The sequence below is a fragment of the Dipodomys merriami genome, unplaced genomic scaffold (assembly GCF_024711535.1).
Source record: "Dipodomys merriami isolate MVZ:Mamm:240054 unplaced genomic scaffold, mDipMer1.0.p SCAF_6, whole genome shotgun sequence".
In the NCBI taxonomy this organism is placed as follows: domain Eukaryota; kingdom Metazoa; phylum Chordata; class Mammalia; order Rodentia; family Heteromyidae; genus Dipodomys; species Dipodomys merriami.
This window is the reverse complement of record NW_027206179.1, coordinates 25,538,425-25,558,980: the sequence shown is the minus strand read 5'-3', so window position 1 is coordinate 25,558,980 and position 20,556 is coordinate 25,538,425. Positions and strand designations below refer to the sequence as shown.

Here is a 20,556-nt window from a genome sequence, read left to right as displayed (position 1 = left end):
ATGCACGAGAAAGAGTTCTTTGGACACAGCATGACTTTAACAAAAACCCACACAAACTACGGTATGATATCGGTAGACGCTCCAGTATATTGTGCAAATATAGCACAAGATGGAGCTGGACCAGAGATCAGTAACCTTATAATTAAAGTCCTTGTCTATCCTGATGTGCTGGAGAACTCTCCTATAAGGACAGGTTTGTAGAGGGGAGAAACATCTCCCAATTTGCCATTCAGAAATATGTCTGGCCTCAATATAGTGAGGAAATGGTGTGGGTTGGGGATGGCAAAAGGTCAAAAGGTCAAGAAAAGGTCAAAAGAAGAGTTGGGAGGGCAGTTGCAATAAACCAGAGATCCTAGGAAAAGATGAAAGTCACCTAGTCTAGGTTACAGACAGTGAGATTGTAAAGTAGGCAGATTTCAAGAGTGGACAGGCTTTATGAACTGTTGAAATGTGTGAGAGAGAAACCAATAATACCCACTGAGTTTGAAAACCTAGCTAGATAAAGATGACAGTACAGGGGGAAGAAATTGAGTAGACCTGTGCATAATAGGAAGAAGTCACAAGGTTCTTTAGGATGCCAGGCAAATTCCTTAGGGCAAAGTTTATGACGTGCACAGCAAGTTGCTCACCAGACTATTTTTGAAAAGCTTTGGAACCTAAGGGAGAGCTGGAGGCTAAGGACTGTGGTATTACATTAATAAATGTAGTAATTGAAGGCTTATAGGAATAAGACTGACATTGGAAACATGTCAAAGGAACTTTCAAAAACAGAAGATTGTATAAAACCTTAACAATACAACTATTGCAATAGAATACAAAATTGTCTAGAAATAGATTGACAAGGTTAGAATTCATGAGATCATGATATCCAGAAAGAGAGGTGTTTTGTTTTTTTTTAATTTTTATTTTTTATTGTGAACATACTGAATAGAGGGGTTACAATTACATGGGCAAGATAATGAGTACATTTCTTATCAAGCAGCCTTCTCCTTTGTTTACCCTTCACATCCCTTCCCAGCCTCCCCCCACCCCCCCCCACCTAATCCTTCCCCCCCACCACCAAAGTTGTAAAGTTCATTTTCGACATGACAACTTGTACTAGGAATTGGCTTAATGAAAGAATCTGTGTCCTAATGATACTGTAGGGTTTGGGAGGGTTAATTTTTTTTTTTTGATCAGTTGTGGGGATTGAACTCTGGGCCTAGACGCTGTCCCTGAGCTCTTTAGCTCAAGGCTAGTGCTCTACCATTTGAGCCACATCGCCACTTCTGGTTTTCTAGTGGTTTGTTGGAGATAAGAGTCTCATGGATTTTCCTACCCAGGCTGGCTTTGAACTGCAATCCTCAGATCTCAGCCTCCTGAGTTGCTAGGATTGAAGGCATGACCTCTGGCACCTGACCTACTGTAGAATCTTTTAAAGTATCATTTAAAGTAATGACATGTCATAAAGTTGAAAATCATGGGAGGAAATCTACAGAAGCAAGTGATGGTGATAGGGAATTATCTAAGGAAGAGAATATATTTGCTTCTAACCAATGAAAATCTCAGAGCTAGCAAAAATAGAAATACAGTTCTATACATATATAGATAATTACAGATGATGGTAAAAGGATAGATGAGTGGATGTATAAATCCATCCCACAATATGTTGCTAACATGTGTTAGTGAGTTTGTAACTGTGTCTATCAGTTTTTCCTTTTGCCCTGAAAGTTGGCTGAAGAACGTTGCTTTGTCTATTCTTTGCTATAGCCTTCATTGCATGCTATCAGAATTCATAACTGTGTATTGCTAAAAAATACAGTTTTATGAAATGTTGTGATATTAAAGATTCTTTCTTCATAGAAAACTGAATTTATTCTGTTCTTTTGGGATACATCGTAGCTTTCTGGTACTGTTACAGAATATCTGTAATAATCAACTTTACGTTTTTGGAAGTTTCAATCCATTGACCCCATTGCTTCTATCCTGTGGCAAGGCAGGGCGTCCTGGTAGGAAACATGAGGTAGAGTGAAACTGATAACCACATGGGAGCCAGGAAGAGAGAGAGAGAGAGCAAGAAGGAGAGAGAGAAAGACAGACAGACAGACAGACAGACAGACCAGAACAGAAAGAGCAGAAATTGAATGATCTGGGACTCCAAAATCCCCCACAAGCACAAAGCAGCAATCATGTAAAAAACTTCTCACTAGATATTACTTTTCAAAGGGGAGAGGGGGAGACCTTATACAAACAAACAAAACTATCTTAGCCCAGCATATACATAATAATGCTGTGTTGTTTTGATATATACTGCTTAAAAAATGTTCTTCATGGTGACTCATGCTAGATGCAAGATCCACAGCCTCTTCACACCTTACAAGTACTGACACCTCAAGGTACTGGTTGCATCTCTGTAGCACACCCAGCACTGTGGAAATGTTAAGTCATAGCTGAACGATTTTTTTTAATTCCATCCCTCTGGAATCACTGGTGCAGAAGGTCTCTTGGTAAAGCTTAGGCCTGAAATAATTGTGTGATTCTTTTCCCCATAATTTGGACTCATATGGTTTATAGAGATTTGGCATGGTCTCCAATCCTTCCCTTTAGCCAGCTTGCCAGTCCAGATGGCACTGCCTTTCTGAACAAGCTGAATCCTCTGGTCATGAAGGTAAAATAGCATTTATTTATAAGTTCTTGGCTAGTCTTGCTTACCATTATTATTCACTTTATTGATTTTTGAGTATATAGTTCTTAACTCTTGATATTCCTGAGTGGTGATGGCCATTTTTTTTAATTCTCAAGGTTGAGAATTTTGATAAATGAAAACTAATAGTCTATTTTTTTCAATATTATGTTAGTCATATATCTATATGGTTTCCATAAATAGCAAGTGAAACTTTTTTTTTGTCTGTCATGGGGGCTGAACCTGGGCCTGGGCGCTATCCCTCATCTCTTCAGATCAAGGCAACACCCACTTGAGCCACAGTGCCACTTCTGGCTTTTTTTTTTCTGCTTATGTGGTGCAGAGGAATGAAACCCAGGGCCTCATGCATGAGAGGTAAGCACTTTACCACTGAGCCAATTTCCCAGCCTGAAATATTTATTTTTATTTAAACTTAGCATTCTAAGTTTCCCCTGTATTCTCTTAGATAAAATTGATCCTTTTTTCCTTTTCATTGAACTTTCTGTTACAAATTTAAGCTCATAATTTAAATAGTGATGAATACATTAAGCCTTAAAAGCAAATTTAATTGGGTATATTTAATCAGTAGTATTTATAAATTATAAGGTTTAAAACATTCATTCTATCCCTCACTAATCCACCAAAAACTCAAAAATGATCATCTAAATGCTTCTTCAAAGTTTTCAGTATTACACAACTAATGAATCTAGTGAAAAGTTGCACTGAATTAGTACAGTAAGTGTTATAAGTACTTCAGAGAACTACTTCAATTTATATTTAAATTTTTAATTACTTAAAAATATTTGATTCACAATAAATGCAATCCATTGCATCAACAGATCCAGGGTCAAGAACCACATGATTATTTCCATTGATGTGGAAAAAGTGTTTGATAAAATTCAACATCTGTTCATATTAAAAGCTCTGGAGAAAATAGGAATAGAAGGAACATCCCTTAAAACAATAAAAGCCATATACAACAGACCAACAGCCAATATTATACTTAATGGGGAATCAATTCTCCTAAAATCAGGAACAAGGCAAGGATTCCCTCTCTCACCACCCCGCTTCAATATAGTTCTGGAATCCTTAGCCAGAGCAGTAAGTCAAGAAAAAGAAATTAAAAAGATCCTCATAGGCAAGAAAGATGACATGATACTATATCTCCATGATCCCCAAAACTCCACCCCCAAACTCTTAGAACTTATAAACCACTTCGACAAAGTAGCAGGATACAAAATTAATCCACAAAAATCATATACCAACAATGTACAAGCAGAAAGGGAAATCAAGGAAACAACTCCATTCTCAATAACCCCCCCAATTAAACATTTAAAAATTAACCTAACCAAAGATTAAAAAAAACTATTTAATGAAAACCATAAAAACTTAAAGAAAGAAATTATAGAGGACATCAGGAAGTGGAAAGACCTTCCATGCTCTTGGATAGGCAGACTTAATATAGTGAAAATGGCCATACTGCCAAAATTGATATACAAATTCAATGCAGTTCCTATTAAAATCCCAATGATGTTCATCACTGAAATACAGAAAACAGTCCAAAAATTTATATGGAATAACAAAAATCCTAGAATAGCCTAAACTATTCTAGGCAAAAAAGACAACATGGGTGGGATCTTGATGCCAGACTGCAAATTCAACTATAGAGCCATAATAACAAAGACAGGTTGATACTGCCACCAAAACAGACTGGAAGACCAATGGAGTAGAACAGAAGATCTGGAAATAAAACCACACACAGTCAGCTGATATTTGACAAAGGAGCCAAAGACATACAGTGGAAGAAGCACAGCTTCTTTAACTACTGGTTCTGGGAAAACTGGTCAGCCACATGCAGAAAACTAAAAGTGGACCCCAGCCTGTCACCATGCACCAACATCAACTCAAAATGAATTAAAGACCTTAACATCAAACCTGAATCTCTGAAACTACTGCAGGACAGAGTGGGAGAGACACTTGAACTTACAGGCAGCGTCAGGAACTTCTGAATAGAGTCCCAAGGTCACAACAAATTGGAGAGAGACTCAACAAATGGGACTACCTTAAAATAAAAAGTTTCTGCACTGCCAAAGTCATAGCAACCAAACTAGAAAGAGAGCCAACTAAGTGGGAAAAATATTTACCAGCAATATATCAGACAAAGGGCTAATATTCAGTATATACAGGGAACTTAAGAAACTAATTCCTCCCAAGCCTAACAAACCAATTACTAAATGGGCAAGGGAACTAAAGAGAGACTTCTCAGAAGAGATGAATGGATCAAGAAAATGTGGTGTGTGTGTTATATATATATATATATATATATATATAGGAATTCTATGCCTCCATCAGAAAGAATGACATCACCCCATTTGTTAGGAAATGGAAAGACTTGGAAAAAATTATATTAAGTGAAGTAAGCCAGGCCCAAAGAAACATAGGTCCCATGGTTTCCCTTATTTGCAGTAACTAGTATATGTCTGGGACAAGTAGAAAAGGTCAAAAGCTATGCACATATGACCAGAAAAGAAGTAAAGTGAAATGAACCCTGAGATAGGTACACAAATGGTTTTTTCTTTCTTGCTATAGTTTCTAACATATTTATAAGGTACCATGTGATTTTTTTTGTTGTTTTGTATGTTCCTTTCCCACGGTATTTGATGTGGATATAATTTGGGGAGAGGAATAAAAAAAACAAAATGTTTAAATAGGGATACAGGTTGACCCATTGAAACAATGAGATGTACAAAACACTATGTTGAAAAACGAACTTTACAATTTAGGTGAGGTGGAGGGGGGGAGGTTGGAAGGGAGTGTAGTGGTGGAGGTGGAAGGGAAGGGATGGTAGGGAAAAAACAAAGGAGGAGGCGACAATGCTTGATAAGAAATGTACTCATTACCTTGTTCATATAACTGTAACCCCTCTGTACAGTATTTTCACAATAAAAAACTTATTAAAAAATAGCAAAGAAACACATGAGGAAATGCTCACCACCCCTGGTTGTAAAGGAAATGCAAATAAAGACAACCCTGAGATGGTACCTTCCCCCAGTCAGAATGGCCCACATCCTGAAGTCAGCCAACGACAAATGCTGGAGGGGATGTGGAGAAAGAGGAACCCTATAACACTGCTGGTGGGAATGTTCACTTATATAACCACTTTGGAAAGCAGTCTGGAGGTTCTTCAGAAAGCTAACTATTGACCTCCCTTATGACCCAGCCATACCACTTCTAGGCAACTATCCTAAACAAACGGAACCAGGATACAAGGACACATGCAACTCCATGTTTATTGCAGCACTGTTCACAATAGCCAGGATATGGAAACAACCCAGATGTCCCACTACAGATGAATGGATCCAGAAATTGCGGTACCTATATACAATGGAATATTATGCAGCTATTAGAAAGGACAAAATAATGGCATTTGCAAGAAATGGATGGAACTAGAAAAAATCATGTTGAGTGAGGTAAGCCAAGAGCCAAGAGATAAAGGGCACATGGTCGTCCTGATAAGTGGATGTTAAATCCAAAATGTTAGGAGATACAACAAAGTAAACAAGACTGGAGAAACAAAAGACTTTCACTCAGCTGGCCAAATCATTAATGACCCCATGCTGCTGACCTCATATATGGTATATATGTCCACATAGGAGGGAAAGTAGGAGGAGGACGCAGAAACAGAGGGAAACAGGGAAAAACACACAATAGCAGGACCCATCAGCTGCACTGGTCATTGATAAAAACAAACTAAGCAACTCAATGGCAGCTATGGGAGGGGAGGGAATGAGCAGGAAGGGGGAACAGCTGACACTAAGCAAAAGGAAAGAAATGTACATATCACCCAATGTGGAAGAACCAACTGTATTGTCAAAGCTCATAGAACTCATAAACTTTGTCAATCACAAGAAAGACAATTTGCCCCATGAAGGTTAGAATGTGTTTGTGACTTTAACTAAGTATCACTATCCCACAATCCTGTGAAATTTGTGAAATTTATGTTATCACTTAATCACAATAAAATTTGCTATAAAAATATGTGATTCAATTTTTTCACCACACCAACTAACTTCACAATAAACAACTGTCTCACTAACAATTTAACTAAATTTTTTGAAGTAATCAAAGAGATTATTTTAATATTATTTTATTGTCAAGATGCTGTACAAAGGGGTCACAGCTACATGAGTAAGGTAATGAGTACATTTCTTGTCCAGCATTGTTACCCTCTCCTTTGTTGTTCCCCTACTATCCTTTCCCTACCCCACCTTCTTCACTCCTCCCTGCCCCCCAGGTTGTAAAGTTCATTTCCAATGTAGTGCTTTGTGGGTATCATTGTTGCAATGGGTCTTCCTGTGTCCTTATTTCAGTGTTTTGTTATTCCCCTTCCCCTCCCCAAATTAGACAAATATATATACAAGATGCAGGGTACCAAAATCAAGTACTGTGACAACACGGAAAATGTAAACTTAGAGAACTAACAATATTTGCTTCAGAACCACCTACATTTATTTTTAGTTCCATTTGTTCTAAATGGTTTTCACAATAAATAATCATGAGCAGGGTGAGTCTCCTCAGCAGTCCTTTCTGTGGGTTTGTCAGAAGGCAAAAGAATTCACACAGCTTTTTCCATCTTCCTTCTGTGTACATAAGATTCTGTTCCATCCCGTTGTCTATAAAAACCTGCCAGTCTTATTCTGAACTTAAAGTTCTCCACAATATTGCCTAATATCACACAATGGAGGAGCCTTAAGTTAGATATTAAGACAAATACCACATGCCCTGGTGATGATAATATTCCACGTAAATAAAGATATTTATTTCTTAATTTTTTGGTATGAAATCTCAAAAACATAAATAGGAGCATTTCAAATTGAGTCATTAGGATGCATATGAATATGACAATTCACACAGCCATTTTTAGTCCTTTGGTAGACTGGTATTCCTGGTCTTTGGGCTCCATAGGCAAAATAGGTAATGTCTCCATTTCATAGTAGAAGAAGTAATGGTAAAGAACGTAAAGGAATTGCTCTCATTAAGCCCATCAAAGGAATCAAGAAGGAAAAAAGAAAGTTGGGTGAGATGGGGGAGAAAGAAGTGGCAGTAATCAAGATGCAGTGTATTCATAAATAGACATGTTGCATTGAAACCCCTCTGCAATACTAGTTAAAGATAATAAGTTTTAGAAGCAATAAATTAATGGAGCATATGACAAAGGAGGTCACTTCAGCCAAGGAGGGGTTGTTTTCTTCTTGTTTTATATTGGAATAGGAGCAGTCATTTTAAGTTTTAAAGAGAGAAAATATGAGTGAGAACTGTAAAAAATTATTAGCAACTGACTGGGATTCCATACTGACCTCCTCCTTTCTGCTTTTGTAAATGAGTCTGAACACCGGTTATAGATTTTATTGATCACATATTAAAATGACAAATGGTCTCCACATTAGCTTGCCACATGAGTCTCTTAACAAAACCCACTGTAACTTGTCAGATGCAACCTAAGTATTGAACTAGACATTGATGGACAAGACCTTCCACTGACCATGGAAGACATGGAGAGTCTCCTTGATTAAAATGATGCTTCTGATTTTAATGAGCTGCTATTGATTGGATCCTTACTGATGCAATATATTATTATTATTCTGTTCACAATGCCATGATTAAGCGACTGTAGATATTCCAGAGTAAAGCCTATGTAGAAGCTTAGCTTAAGCAAAAATATATGCCCGTGATCTGACACATAATATGTCTTGTCATTTTTGACTATAAATTATTTTTCACAATAATATATGTAATTTTCTATGAATAGCAGAAAAACACATATATGGTCTAGTTTATAAATTGTATGAATGTATACAAAGTAATTCTTGTGAAAAGGAAGATTTAATATGATATTTACTGAACTATTTTTACTGATGACTCCATGAAACAGGCCTAAACATTGTAAAAAGAAAATGGCATTTTTTGCAATCTTAAATATAGTGCTCTCAAATATAGTGCTGCCTCACCATTTTTATTAAACAATAACAATAAAAGGTATGGATTATTTTGAAATGTAAAGCTGAAGAGGAAGGGTATAGCGGTTCATATTTGTATTGTCAGCTACATGGGAGACATAGGTCAAAGGATCATGGTCCAAAACCAATTGGGTAAAAATATTAGGCCATCTCTGAAAAATAACTGAAAGCCAAAAGGAAAAGGAAGGGCCAAAGGTTTAGCTGAAGTAGAACACATTTCTATGAAGTAGAAGACACTGATGAAATTGACATGTCATTTTATTCTGATTGCTTTTTCTGAACACAGAACATTTTAAAGTATACAAATAGCAGTATTTTATTAGAACATAAAGAACTGATTTCAGAGCATAGTTTCAATTGAAAATATATTTGTCTATATTTGTTACCAAAATATCCTGTCTTTATTCCAACATATTTACAAATGTGATGCTAGTTTTAAATACCTATCATATTCTGTCTCTCCTTATTTGTTATAGGCATTTAAATATTTACTGGATGACTTAGTGAATAGATGAAAGAAACAATGAAGGAATGAATCTTATAAGAATGAAACTTTTTTTGGTTCTAATAAAATTAAATATAAAACTATAATCAGAACATCATTTTTAACTTGTTCACTTCTATATTGATCTTTCAGAGATAAACACAAACTACTCTAGATCACTTGATCAATCAACTCAGTTTCATTGATGGTACCAATCAAGACAAATTTCAAAATTCTTGTTCAAACAAGAAGACAATGCACTCTGCTATTGCTCTTATATTCTCAGAAGTTTCAAAGTGACTTGGTTTTTAAGTGTCACCAGGAAACCAAAATCAATGACATAGCTGCTTTACAGTAAATAGACAAAATATAAACAAAATGAGTTTGTTTATTGCTCCAAAAAGCACATTTTAGAAATTAGTGAACCACTGGTCTATTCTTCGAGTATGTCATGCATAATATACTTTGAATAATAGTTATTGTGTTGCTTATTCTTGAGCTTTGTACCATTGCTAATAAAGGTAGAAGCTAGGAAAATTATGATAGATTAATAATTGCCTACATGTCATTACAGATAGAAAACTTCTATCAGCTATAATTTTTTGTAAAATAAATCCACCTGGGAAAAATCAGTGTATATTGTACTGTGTTTCACAATAACTATAAAATTGTGTTATACTGATAACATATTTGATTTTTTAAATGGAATTAAACATGTCATTCTATATAACTACTAACCACAACACCCCAGATACAAAAGGCTTGGTTGATTTTGACCACACTTTTTGACATTTAAAAAGTATACAATGATACATATTGGTGTGAATCAGCATCATTCAATTGACATGGCTACTAACATTTTATTTGATGAAATACACAAGGTACATTGATAGAAACATGTGAAATTATGCTGAAGGTCATCTGTAATTTGTAAATGAGTTAGTGAAAGTCAATAAGGGACAAGACACATGTAGAAATTCTGACTCATCTCCATGATAGTGAAATGCACATTTTGAAGGTGAGTCAAATTTGAGATGAGAGAGAATTATTGAAAATAAAAATGGGAAGGCTAGATTCTCTACACTCTGAAATCAATGAAAGCTTTGCAGAAGAAATATCTGAGCCAGAATATCTTTCTCCAGCCAGACTGTGGTTCACTGAGCTATGTGGCGTTGTAATTGCCACAAGCATTGAGGTTAGGCTGAATATTTTTCTAGTTTTATCCAAGGACACAAAGGCAGATTGAGGCAGAACAATCTTACGGGAGCATTTCAGTGAGCTTCTCTGATAATAATAACTTTCAAATAATATTGAGAACATTTTAAGGATCATTTTCCTTAGCCTGCCTGTGGAGTGGTGAAAGGAAAAGTTCCATTCATGCTAAGTCCCAAGAGTGGAGGGGTAAAAAGTGTCCTCATCATTAGGTTGAACTAAGCACAAACTTCAAAACAATAGAAAGACTACAGGTCTGTGTGCCAAAACGGACTAGGTATGTGACCTGTGATAATGTTCTGCAGACAAATGTGTTCTGTTTGACTTTATCTTTCTTAGTAGTTTATGAAAAGCTGATTATATATTAGTGAATTCTGTCATTCTATCCTGGGAAGGAAAGAAAAGAATTACATGTAGAAAAAAATTACAAGAAAAAGATTCATGTGGAGCAGAGAATGCAGAAAATGGGGGGAATAATGAGTCTGAAGAAGGAATGAGAAGAAAGAAAATAGAATACAGCCACGGCCTTCATAGTATGTACTTAAGAGATTGTGTCAGGCATTTTCTACTGTTGGTATATCTTACATTCTTAACTCCTATGGCCAATGTTCTACCCTAGTATTTACATGATTTTCTATATTTAGTTTAATAATTCTGGCTCATAATTTGATCACTCATCTCAATGAGAGCTATTTTTAAACTTTTATTAATTCTGAATTAGTTATAAACTTCAAAATTACAAAGAGACTGTAGGTTGATCTGCACAAAATGTCTTTTTATTATGACTCTCCTCTCAGCATTGAAAGTCACTAACAAAGCCATGAGCTCCCTTGTTTGTGGTCAAGTACCATCTGTGTTTTCTGACCTTCCCCAGTTCCAAGTCTCTGACACTCCCACAATAAAAAGCCTTTCTATAGAAACAAAAAAAAAAAAAAGAAGAAAATAGTTATCACTTATATTGTTCTAGGATTTTTATTTTTACCAGTTGTTTAAAATAGATATATTTATATAAGGAAACAGCTCTTCTAAAGTATAATAATGCAAAAGTGTACTGTTCATGAAAAATTTATTAACATAAACCCTCTCGCTAAACCAAACATAACTCGTCCTTCATTAGAAGTGCAACCAAAGATACAGACATTTTGCTCCCACTGCTAGCTAATCGTTTCCAAAAACTAAGCTAAAGAAATCAAGCAGTCCTGTGATTGTACATGGAAGCATTTGAAAAGGTACTTAAGTAACAACAGTAGGAGAAAACCCTTGATCATCCAGAAACTCCTTGCTTTTTTTTTTAATAGAATGAAACAAACACACTAACAAAAAATAGATGTTTCCTTCTTAATCTCACACAGTTATTGCTGGTGTTCTAAATTTCTCCAAATATGGAATCTAATATTAAAGGTAGAGAAAAAAAGGAATGGAAAGAATCCTAAAGCTTAAAAAGACAAAACATCCATTCGTAGCTGTATATTTATGTATTGAGAAATGTAACACATCAGAAGAATCTTCCTCCAGTTGAAATTAAAGCTCCAGAGCAGAATTTCTCAAACTTAAGACTTTTGAAATCAACAACTACTTTTTGTGAAAAGGGATATTTTATGTATGGTACAAAGTTTAGCCGTGTACCTGGCACTTGCAATGAGATTCCAGCCAACCTGGCCCCCTTGAAGTTGTTATGAACTAAAATACTCCTAGTCATTGAAAACTGACCTGGGTGACCCTGGCTCCCATTAGCAGAACCATTGCTTTTGGAAAGGATAAAGCATCATTTCTCATTATTTTTCATACCTAGTTGAGTCAAAGCAAATATTGATTGCACTTACTTGATGAAGTTATTGTGAAGAATTTCTGTTTCTCTGGTGCTGATACTAGGACTTAGCGTCTCCTGCTCACTTTCTTTTTTCCTCTCAAGGCTGGCACTCTACCACTTAACCCACACCTCCACTTTAGGCCATTTTCTGGTTAATTTGAGATCACATTTTGTGGCCTTTCCTGTCTGAACTAGCTTCAACCATCATCTTCAGATCTCAGACTTCCTGGGTAGCTAGTATTACAGGCATGAGCCATTGGCATCTGGCTTAGAATAAAAAATTAAAAAAAAAAACAACACTCGATTCCTATCCAGCACATAGCATGTAAAGTCATGAGCATTTTCTCATCAGCTGAAGTTATCAGTGACTATTACTTTACACAGAGTTTCCATTCTTTCACACACACACACACACACACACACACACACACACACACACACACACACACACACACACACATGGTCATGAGATGAGTTGATACCATCTGTGCTTATATTTTCAGGATCATTACATCCATTATATGAATCCCAGTTTTCTCATTCCAATAATATTAAATAATGATTCAACCCCCACTTTACTTGTAAGAACTAAATAAACCAGAAATTGTAATGGGAATAAATTGTTTTATGTTACATTGAAAAGATTAAATCTGTATCATTACAATAGATGTGGGAATTTCTCTTCCATTTTTAAGTAAAAATAATAGGAAATCTGAATTTTACAAGTCAAAACTAAAGTTAGAGACTTTGTGAATTTAATTTGAACACTAGCTTTGTGATCCAGGCAGGGTTTTTTTTCAGTCTCAGTGGTTTTGTAGAATTTATGTAGTGGATGAGACAGAGCCCAATAACTTTGAAATGATGGGCAAGTTGGTGATTTTGTTGACGTCACCTAGGAACAGCCTGATTAGATTAATAACCTGCCATTTAGAACTCAGTACATAGGTATTTTCCCCATGGTCTCATTATTGATTCGAGGCCAGACGAATGTTACATAGAGGCTGATGAATTTAAGAGCAAGTCTAATGGCTGCTTAATGTATCCTTGAAAACAGCTTTCAAAAGTCATTAGGCCTGCAAAATGATAGGGTTTGCACCCCTGAGACATCATTCTGCAGACACACAGATTTCAGGTTGAATTTTCTTTCTTAATTCATTGCAAGTGTGTATGGAATTCATTGAGCCAATACAAGTTTTATTCAACTAAAAAATAACCTTAAACGCCAAACCAGAATTCACACTTGAAATACGGTCTTGTAATATTTTGGCGTAACTTGGAATAAGTATCAATTTATTGGGGCTCACAATTCTCCATGCAGGAATCTATCTGGAGTATATGATCACAATATCTGCTGAGAATCAGCTTTACCAGATCCCCTTGTTATAAATACAGATTTTTTTCTCAGGTCCAGACCAAAGCATCTTGAGTTAGAAAAGCATCCTGAGTTAGATTTGGTTACTGGTGATTGAAAGAGACAAGCCCTCCAATTTATTCTAATCTATGGTTAAGCTAGAAGTTCACTGATCTAATGTAGAAGTCAGTAAACATTTTCTCTAAAGGGCCAGTGAGTAATATTTTAGGTTCTAGGAAAGCCAGTAGTGTGCTAAGAATATCCTGTAAGAATTCATCTATAAAGAAAAACCAGAATTTTGCTGACATAATTTCACATATAATCACAATAACAATTATGAACTAGTGTTTTGGGGTATGGTGGCTCATGTTTTAATCTTAGCTGCTCAGGAGGCAGATATCAGGCTCTGCTCATGTCAAGGCTAGTCTAGATAAGTTCCTTAAGACTCTGCCTCCAAAGTTGGCTGCAATGATTTGTGACTGTTAGCCCAGCTATTCAGTAGACATAAGTGAAGGATCATGGTCCAGCCTTGCCTGAGTATAAATGAGAGAAATACTGAAAGGTGCTAGAAACATGGCTCAAATGGGAAGAAGAACCTGTGCTTTTGTACTTGTGAGTACAAAACCATTGCTTCACAATATACATCTACCAATGAGAATGGAAACATTTTTAACAATGTTTTGTTGAGTAGGGGCTCAGAATGAGTATTCTGTATCAAATTAATTGCTCTTGTCCTATATAAAACTCATTTGTATCTTATAGGCTATAACAATTAGGTATCTAGTAAGAGCCTACAGGCTATAGTTTGGCATGCCTTCCATAGAGAATATATAAAGTCCTTCTTATGTCTGCCTTATCCTGAGTCTACCCGAATCAACGCCAACATTTCTTAGCTATTTTATTAAATAAAATTAAGAAGTCAGATTACAAATCTACACATTCCATCTTCAACCCAAGCTAGCCTCTGCCCACATCATTATATATAGATATTTTATAAAAAGTGAATAGAAAATTAGTGAACAAAATAGGAAGTATAAAACAAAGTTTTTTGTTCCCCAAGCCAGTATCTTCTAGAGTAAAACTCTAATACTAATGATGCTTTTATAGGTAGACTGTGAATATCATGCATGCAGTATATAGCAGCAATATTCTTCATGAATTTCACTCTGTTCACAGGTGAGAAGAATGTTAAAAAGTCAACAAGTATTCCAGAGATTAGCTGATACCATATCAAAGTCATGAGTGTGTATGTGTGTGTGTTTTTTTAAAGAAGATATAAGGAAGAATTTATTATCCCAAGCAATTAGCTCTTATCAGACTTGGACATATTATTCTGTCTCACTTTGTTCATCCAGGTGGGAATACTAGAAACAGATATCTTTTTAATCAAAGTTTCCATCTAAAGTAAAAAGAGAGAGAGGCCAAATTAGTTGAATCAATTCATTTGCTTTTGCCGGAAGCTTGCCTCCTGCAATTTATTCAATTGACTAGCTTAATTTCTTTGTAGATTCATTAGGACATTGATGGGAGTATGAATATGATCATTCAGCTTTAAATATCACTGGGGTTGTATTCTGTCTAAGCTCCGTGACTTAGAGTTCCTTGCTGCATTGCCTCTAGTTGCCATGATCTGTGGTACACAGAAGAGGAGTGTGGTATTTCCTGGAAATGTACACATAACGTAATTAAGCCACACCTCTCCAGTCTGAAAGAGATCTATTGCAGATTCCATGGACATAAACAACCTTGACATCTCTAAAGAATTGGCTACGTGGCAAGAGAAGAGGTTCACATTGGTTTTTGGTTTACTATCCAACCCACCCCTTAAATCTCCTTTCTTGTATGGGTCTAAAAATGGCTCCATGACCTTTCTTTTGGTATTCACATTTACATACGGTAGCAACACTTTCTGGTCACATCTCCATCACTGGAATTTCTTCTGTGGGAAAAGCTTCCTATTCTTTTTTTTTAAATTTTTTTGGGGGTCCGGTCGTGGGGCCTGAACTTTGGGCCTGGGCGCTGTCCCTCAGCTCTTCAGCTCAAGGCTAGCGCTCTACTACTTGAGCCACAGCGCCACTTCCAGCTTTTTTCTTTTTGCTTATGTGGTGCTGAGGAATCGAACCCAGGGCCTCAGGCATGCAAGGCAAGCACTCTACCACTGAGCCGCCTTTCCAGCCCAAAAGCTTTCTATTCTTGCCATCTCTGTTGCCTTTCACTGACATGCGGACAAATTTCCTCACCATGGTTTCTTTTCTTTTAAGATTTTCTAATGAAGTATGATAGACACATGATAGATGTGCTTGAAGTGAATGCAACATAAATATATTATTCGATGAATAAGGTTTCGTTCCATGCCTGTGAGTAACTACCCACCCAGGATGCAGGAGAGAGCATTCCCCCACTAAGCGATCAACACCCCATACATAAACATTAGTCCCCCATCTTTCAGAACGGATTTGAATTACCTAGCTCAAAATTTTATGGAATCATCTATCACTTTATATTTGGAACTCTTTGCTCACAATTGTTCTTCCAGATTTGTTCTTAAGTGATACATAAAGGGAAACAGCCACATGTTGGGTCATAAAACAGAAGTCAAGTCACCCACCACCTTGGAGAATGTTTGAAAACATTCAGTTCAGAGATAGGAAAGTTAATGAAATGAGTTAGTCAAACATAAATAATGAAGAACTATTCATTTTTAGTTATCTAACATAATTGCAATTTCTCCTGTGCAGAATTACAAGTACAGGTATAACTTTTCATCTGGAATACAAATTAAAAAATGAATCAGAAGTCTTTGCTTGTTTTTAGTGATTATTGATATCTGGTAGCTTGTAAAAAAGCCTAGGTAGGAACACACAATGATGAATTGCACTACTTTAAGCAAATTTATAATTTTCATCTACTTACTCCATACTTTATGAGTCTAATTTCTCAAGGTTCATTAATTCACTTTCCTCCGGTGGCTGTTATATATTGTTTGGATTTCCATTCATGTCATTTTTGTCCTCGCGTCTGTGCTGAGTTCCTTTGAATCCCTTGGTTCTTATTTAACTCATTTCATCCAGTTTCAAACCATTCTCTCTACACAATGTGAACTTCATTTATTTTCCTCAGGTTTACAGATGATATTTTATGGCTCCTCTTCCTTGCTTTATCTGTTAGTAAAAACAAACAAACAAAAATAAATAAATAAAATGAGGAACGTCTTTCTCCCAATCATCGGAGGTGCCGGCCTCTTCATTCCTGTTATTTGCAGATCATTCATTCTGCTGGTTCCTGGAGCTGGAGTGGGGAAGAGATCCCCTTAAATCTCTACAGTCTTGTCAGTCAACTCATACATCCTCATCACCATGGCCCAGACTCTAATGATGATCTTACATGCCTGCCTGGGCCCTCTCCCCAGCTCCAAACTCCCCAAACCTAGCCTGCCATCTAGCAAGGCATCAGCCAAGGAAACTAAATCAGTATTTCCACACTGTTCCATTCCAAAAGACAAAGTAACCCATCAATCACCAAGGGTGACTCAAATTAATTTTATTACAGTGTGGGAATAAGTATAAGCAAAAGCATATGTGCATATACATATACAAATACATAATCCTTGTTAGGGATATTCACATGACTATACATTCAAATTCAAATAAATTACAAGAATGATATAATTCAAATGAGCAAGCTGAATGGACATAAAGCTTAACCATAATGTGAATGCTTTACTCAGTACTACTTTGGAACTGTATTTTCTTTAGGTCTTTTCATTTTTTTGGTACATGAGATTGAACCTAGTGTATTGTACTTTCTAGGCAAATGGCTTACTACTGAGCTACATCAAAGCTACATTTTGGACATGGGTAAGCTTAAGAAAAATGTTGGGATGTTTGCATCATCTTGTAGAAGAGAATTATGGGAAGAGAGGAAATGATGCACTGTGCCATCTTGGCAGATGAAGACTTTGCAAAGCATTCTCTTCATTTGAAATATTCACACTACATATGCCTCCGTTTGCTGCACTGCTGGTTTTCTGGTTTCAAATGCGATAAGTCATTTACCTCTTAAGTCTATTTGGATTGTTTAAATTTGTTTCTCTCTGTAGTTCACTAAAATTAAAACAGTCACCATATTGTCATGCAATGAACATTATATACAACAAAAAATGAAATATTCCTGCATTTTGCAGGCCAGGGAATAAAATTCAGATATTGTAGATGATATGTTGATATTATTGTATACATCACTATTTAAATGAAAACCCCAAACTGTGTAGTACTTGAAAATATATGACAGAACCTCAGCCTCAACACACTGACATAAACGATACTGTTCAGCGTATCCACACATATCCAGATAATGAGGTGGACTGAGTTTCCTTTATGTGGATGTGAGATGGGTGATGGCATTTTAATTCTTCAAAGCAAAGAAAAGAGCTTCCTTACTTTAGCTTAAGTCTTTGACTCATCTATCCTAACTTGAGGGCATCAATTCATTTTTAAAAATGTTTTATTATCTTTAAGTGGTTATACACAGGAGGTGCCATTTGAGAAAGCCATTTATGTATTCAATGCATTTCAATGTCACCCCTATCAACATTCCCATCCCCCTAACACTCACCTCCTCCCTTCCTTACTTAATTTTGTGTTATCAACAATGAATTCTTGACTGCACTCTCCCTCCTCCTAACACCTTTCATCTTTTCTTTCCCTCTTCCTTTTCCCCCTCTCTGCTCATGAAGTCAGTTTGCCTTCCTACTGAAGCACTCCTTTTCTGGCCTTTGCCAAGCTCCTCACATCCAAATTTTGATCATGATATTATTTCCTAGAAAATAATTCTTGGGGGGCTGGGAAGGTGGCTCAGTGGTAGAGCGCTTGCCTTGCATGCCTGAGGCCCTGGGTTCAATTCCTCAGCAACACATAAGCAAAAAGAAAAAGCCGGAAGTGGTGCTGTGGCTCAAGTAGTAGAGCACTAGCCTTGAGCTGAAGAGCTGAGGGACAGCACCCAGGCCCAGAGTTCAGACCCCACAACTGGACCCCCCAAAAAAATAATCTTGGATGACTACTCTACCTACTGGATCTCATACTTTATAGCTGAATTCTGGGCCTGAGCCTGGGCAGTGTCTCTTGGCTCTTCAGCTCAAGGCTAGCACTCTACCACTTGAGCCACAGCACCACTTCCAGCTTTTTTTTCTCTGCTACTATGGTGCTGAGGAATCGAACCCAGGGCCTCATGCATGCAGGGCAAGCGCTCTACCATTGAGCCACCTTCCTAGCCCAGTGTGTCTTCTATTTCTTAGCTGAGAGCTTCATTCTTTTTCTAACTGACCTATGTATATTCATAATTGCTAATTGAACCATTTTAATTATTCATTAAAATTCACAACGGAAGCAGCTGCAAACCCTTTCCAAATAATTGTACCATCATTTTGATCCTGGTCTTGCCATCCTGACTGCCCTTGGTTTTTGGTTTTGGATTTTTTTTTCTATCAAGTTTAACATCTTCCTGGCTTTTGGTTTGATGACTAGCTTTCCGTTAGAACCTGGACATTCTGAATGCTGTATGGAGGGCACACTGATGCTATTTCAGCTATTCGTTTTGGTTGGTGTGTATTAGTAACACACCTGTTATGCAAAAGCATCTGCTCCTGAGAAGTAAGTGTGGCAGAAAGTCCAGGATTCTCCTTGGAGGCTCTTTAATATTCAAGGTGGACATTCCACCTCATTACTTCTGTGGAGATGAGAATTCTCTCAACACCCACCATGAGGTAAAGTGCAAGACCAGATTCCTCTACGGACTCCAAATAAGAGAGCGACCTCCTTTCAGCCTGGCCAGGCATCTCTACTTCCCTTGTCTGACGCCCTCTGGTGGAACTTCTGGGTGGAATGGTGGAAATCTAGCACCACCCTCTTGACCTGGTGGCCCTCTTAACACTGTCCCCTCCAAATGTAAGGCCCTATGTTTGGTCGATTTTATTTTTCAAGGCTTCTTCTCTGCATGTCTAGTTTGTCTGGAGGTTAAGTATTCACTTCCCCAGTGCTGAGTCAAGAGTTTCCAGGTCCTCCTGCAAACTTCCCTTGGGAGCCCTCAGCAAGACCCAGGCCTATAAACACTTTCTCTGTGTCTTAAAATTCCTGCATTTATATCTCCAGTTTTCTCTTCTAAGGTGCAAAAATCACACATAAACTGTGGGCCTTGAATCTCTATTTGGATATCAAATAGACAACTCAAAGTTCATTCTGTCCTACCTCTGCTAGTGCCTGAAATCGTAATTTCTTAATTTACAAACATCAAATTAATCTTTCAAAATGATGAGTTCCTCCCTTTTTTCCTCTCTCACACATTGTGTTAATCTGACAGAACAGTTTTATAAATAAGTTTTTTATTGTGAAAATACTGTACGGAGGGGTTACAGTTACATGAGTAAGGTCATGAGTACATTTCTTATAAAGCATTGCTTCCTCCTCCTTTGTTGTTCCCCTTGTCCCTTCCCTCCCACCCCTTCAACTACACTCCCCACCCCATACCTGTAGTGTAAAGTTCTTTCTGCTCAAATTCAAATTTCTTATCAGTGTCATATTTACTGATCACAGCTACATTGACTTAGATTATGATCAGTCTAACACATTTATTATTATTATTATCTTATTATCTAAATCTCATCCAAGCACTCTCCAAGTGTGCATCTCCTCCAGTTTATCTCTACAACTTTGCCTACAGAAAGTTCATAAAAACAAGCATCAATAACAAAGCTTAGTAGCTTCAAGTTCAGAGAAAATGTATTATCAAAATACCTCCATAATCTGAGTTCATCCTCTTAACTTCCAAACTTAGACCTCCAACTAGCACTGTCATCTCTCTATGCAGAGAACACTTTGGTAGAATACTAGTTAGGATTGCCCCTGGTGATAGCAATAGAACACCATCACCTTGACAGAAAGAGGAAACAGCTGAGAATCAGATATTGGTTTACAGTAAAAATGAAATTATTTTTTCTTATAATTGCCACTGTGACTTTAAAATGAA

General features: G+C 36.8%; 1 protein-coding gene across 2 annotated transcripts in view; it reads left to right on the top strand.

Moving 5' to 3' along the window:
• Positions 1-20,556, top strand: part of Gpc5 (glypican 5) — a 1,051,553-nt gene that overhangs the window by 951,560 nt on the left and 79,437 nt on the right. The window lies entirely within an intron of this gene.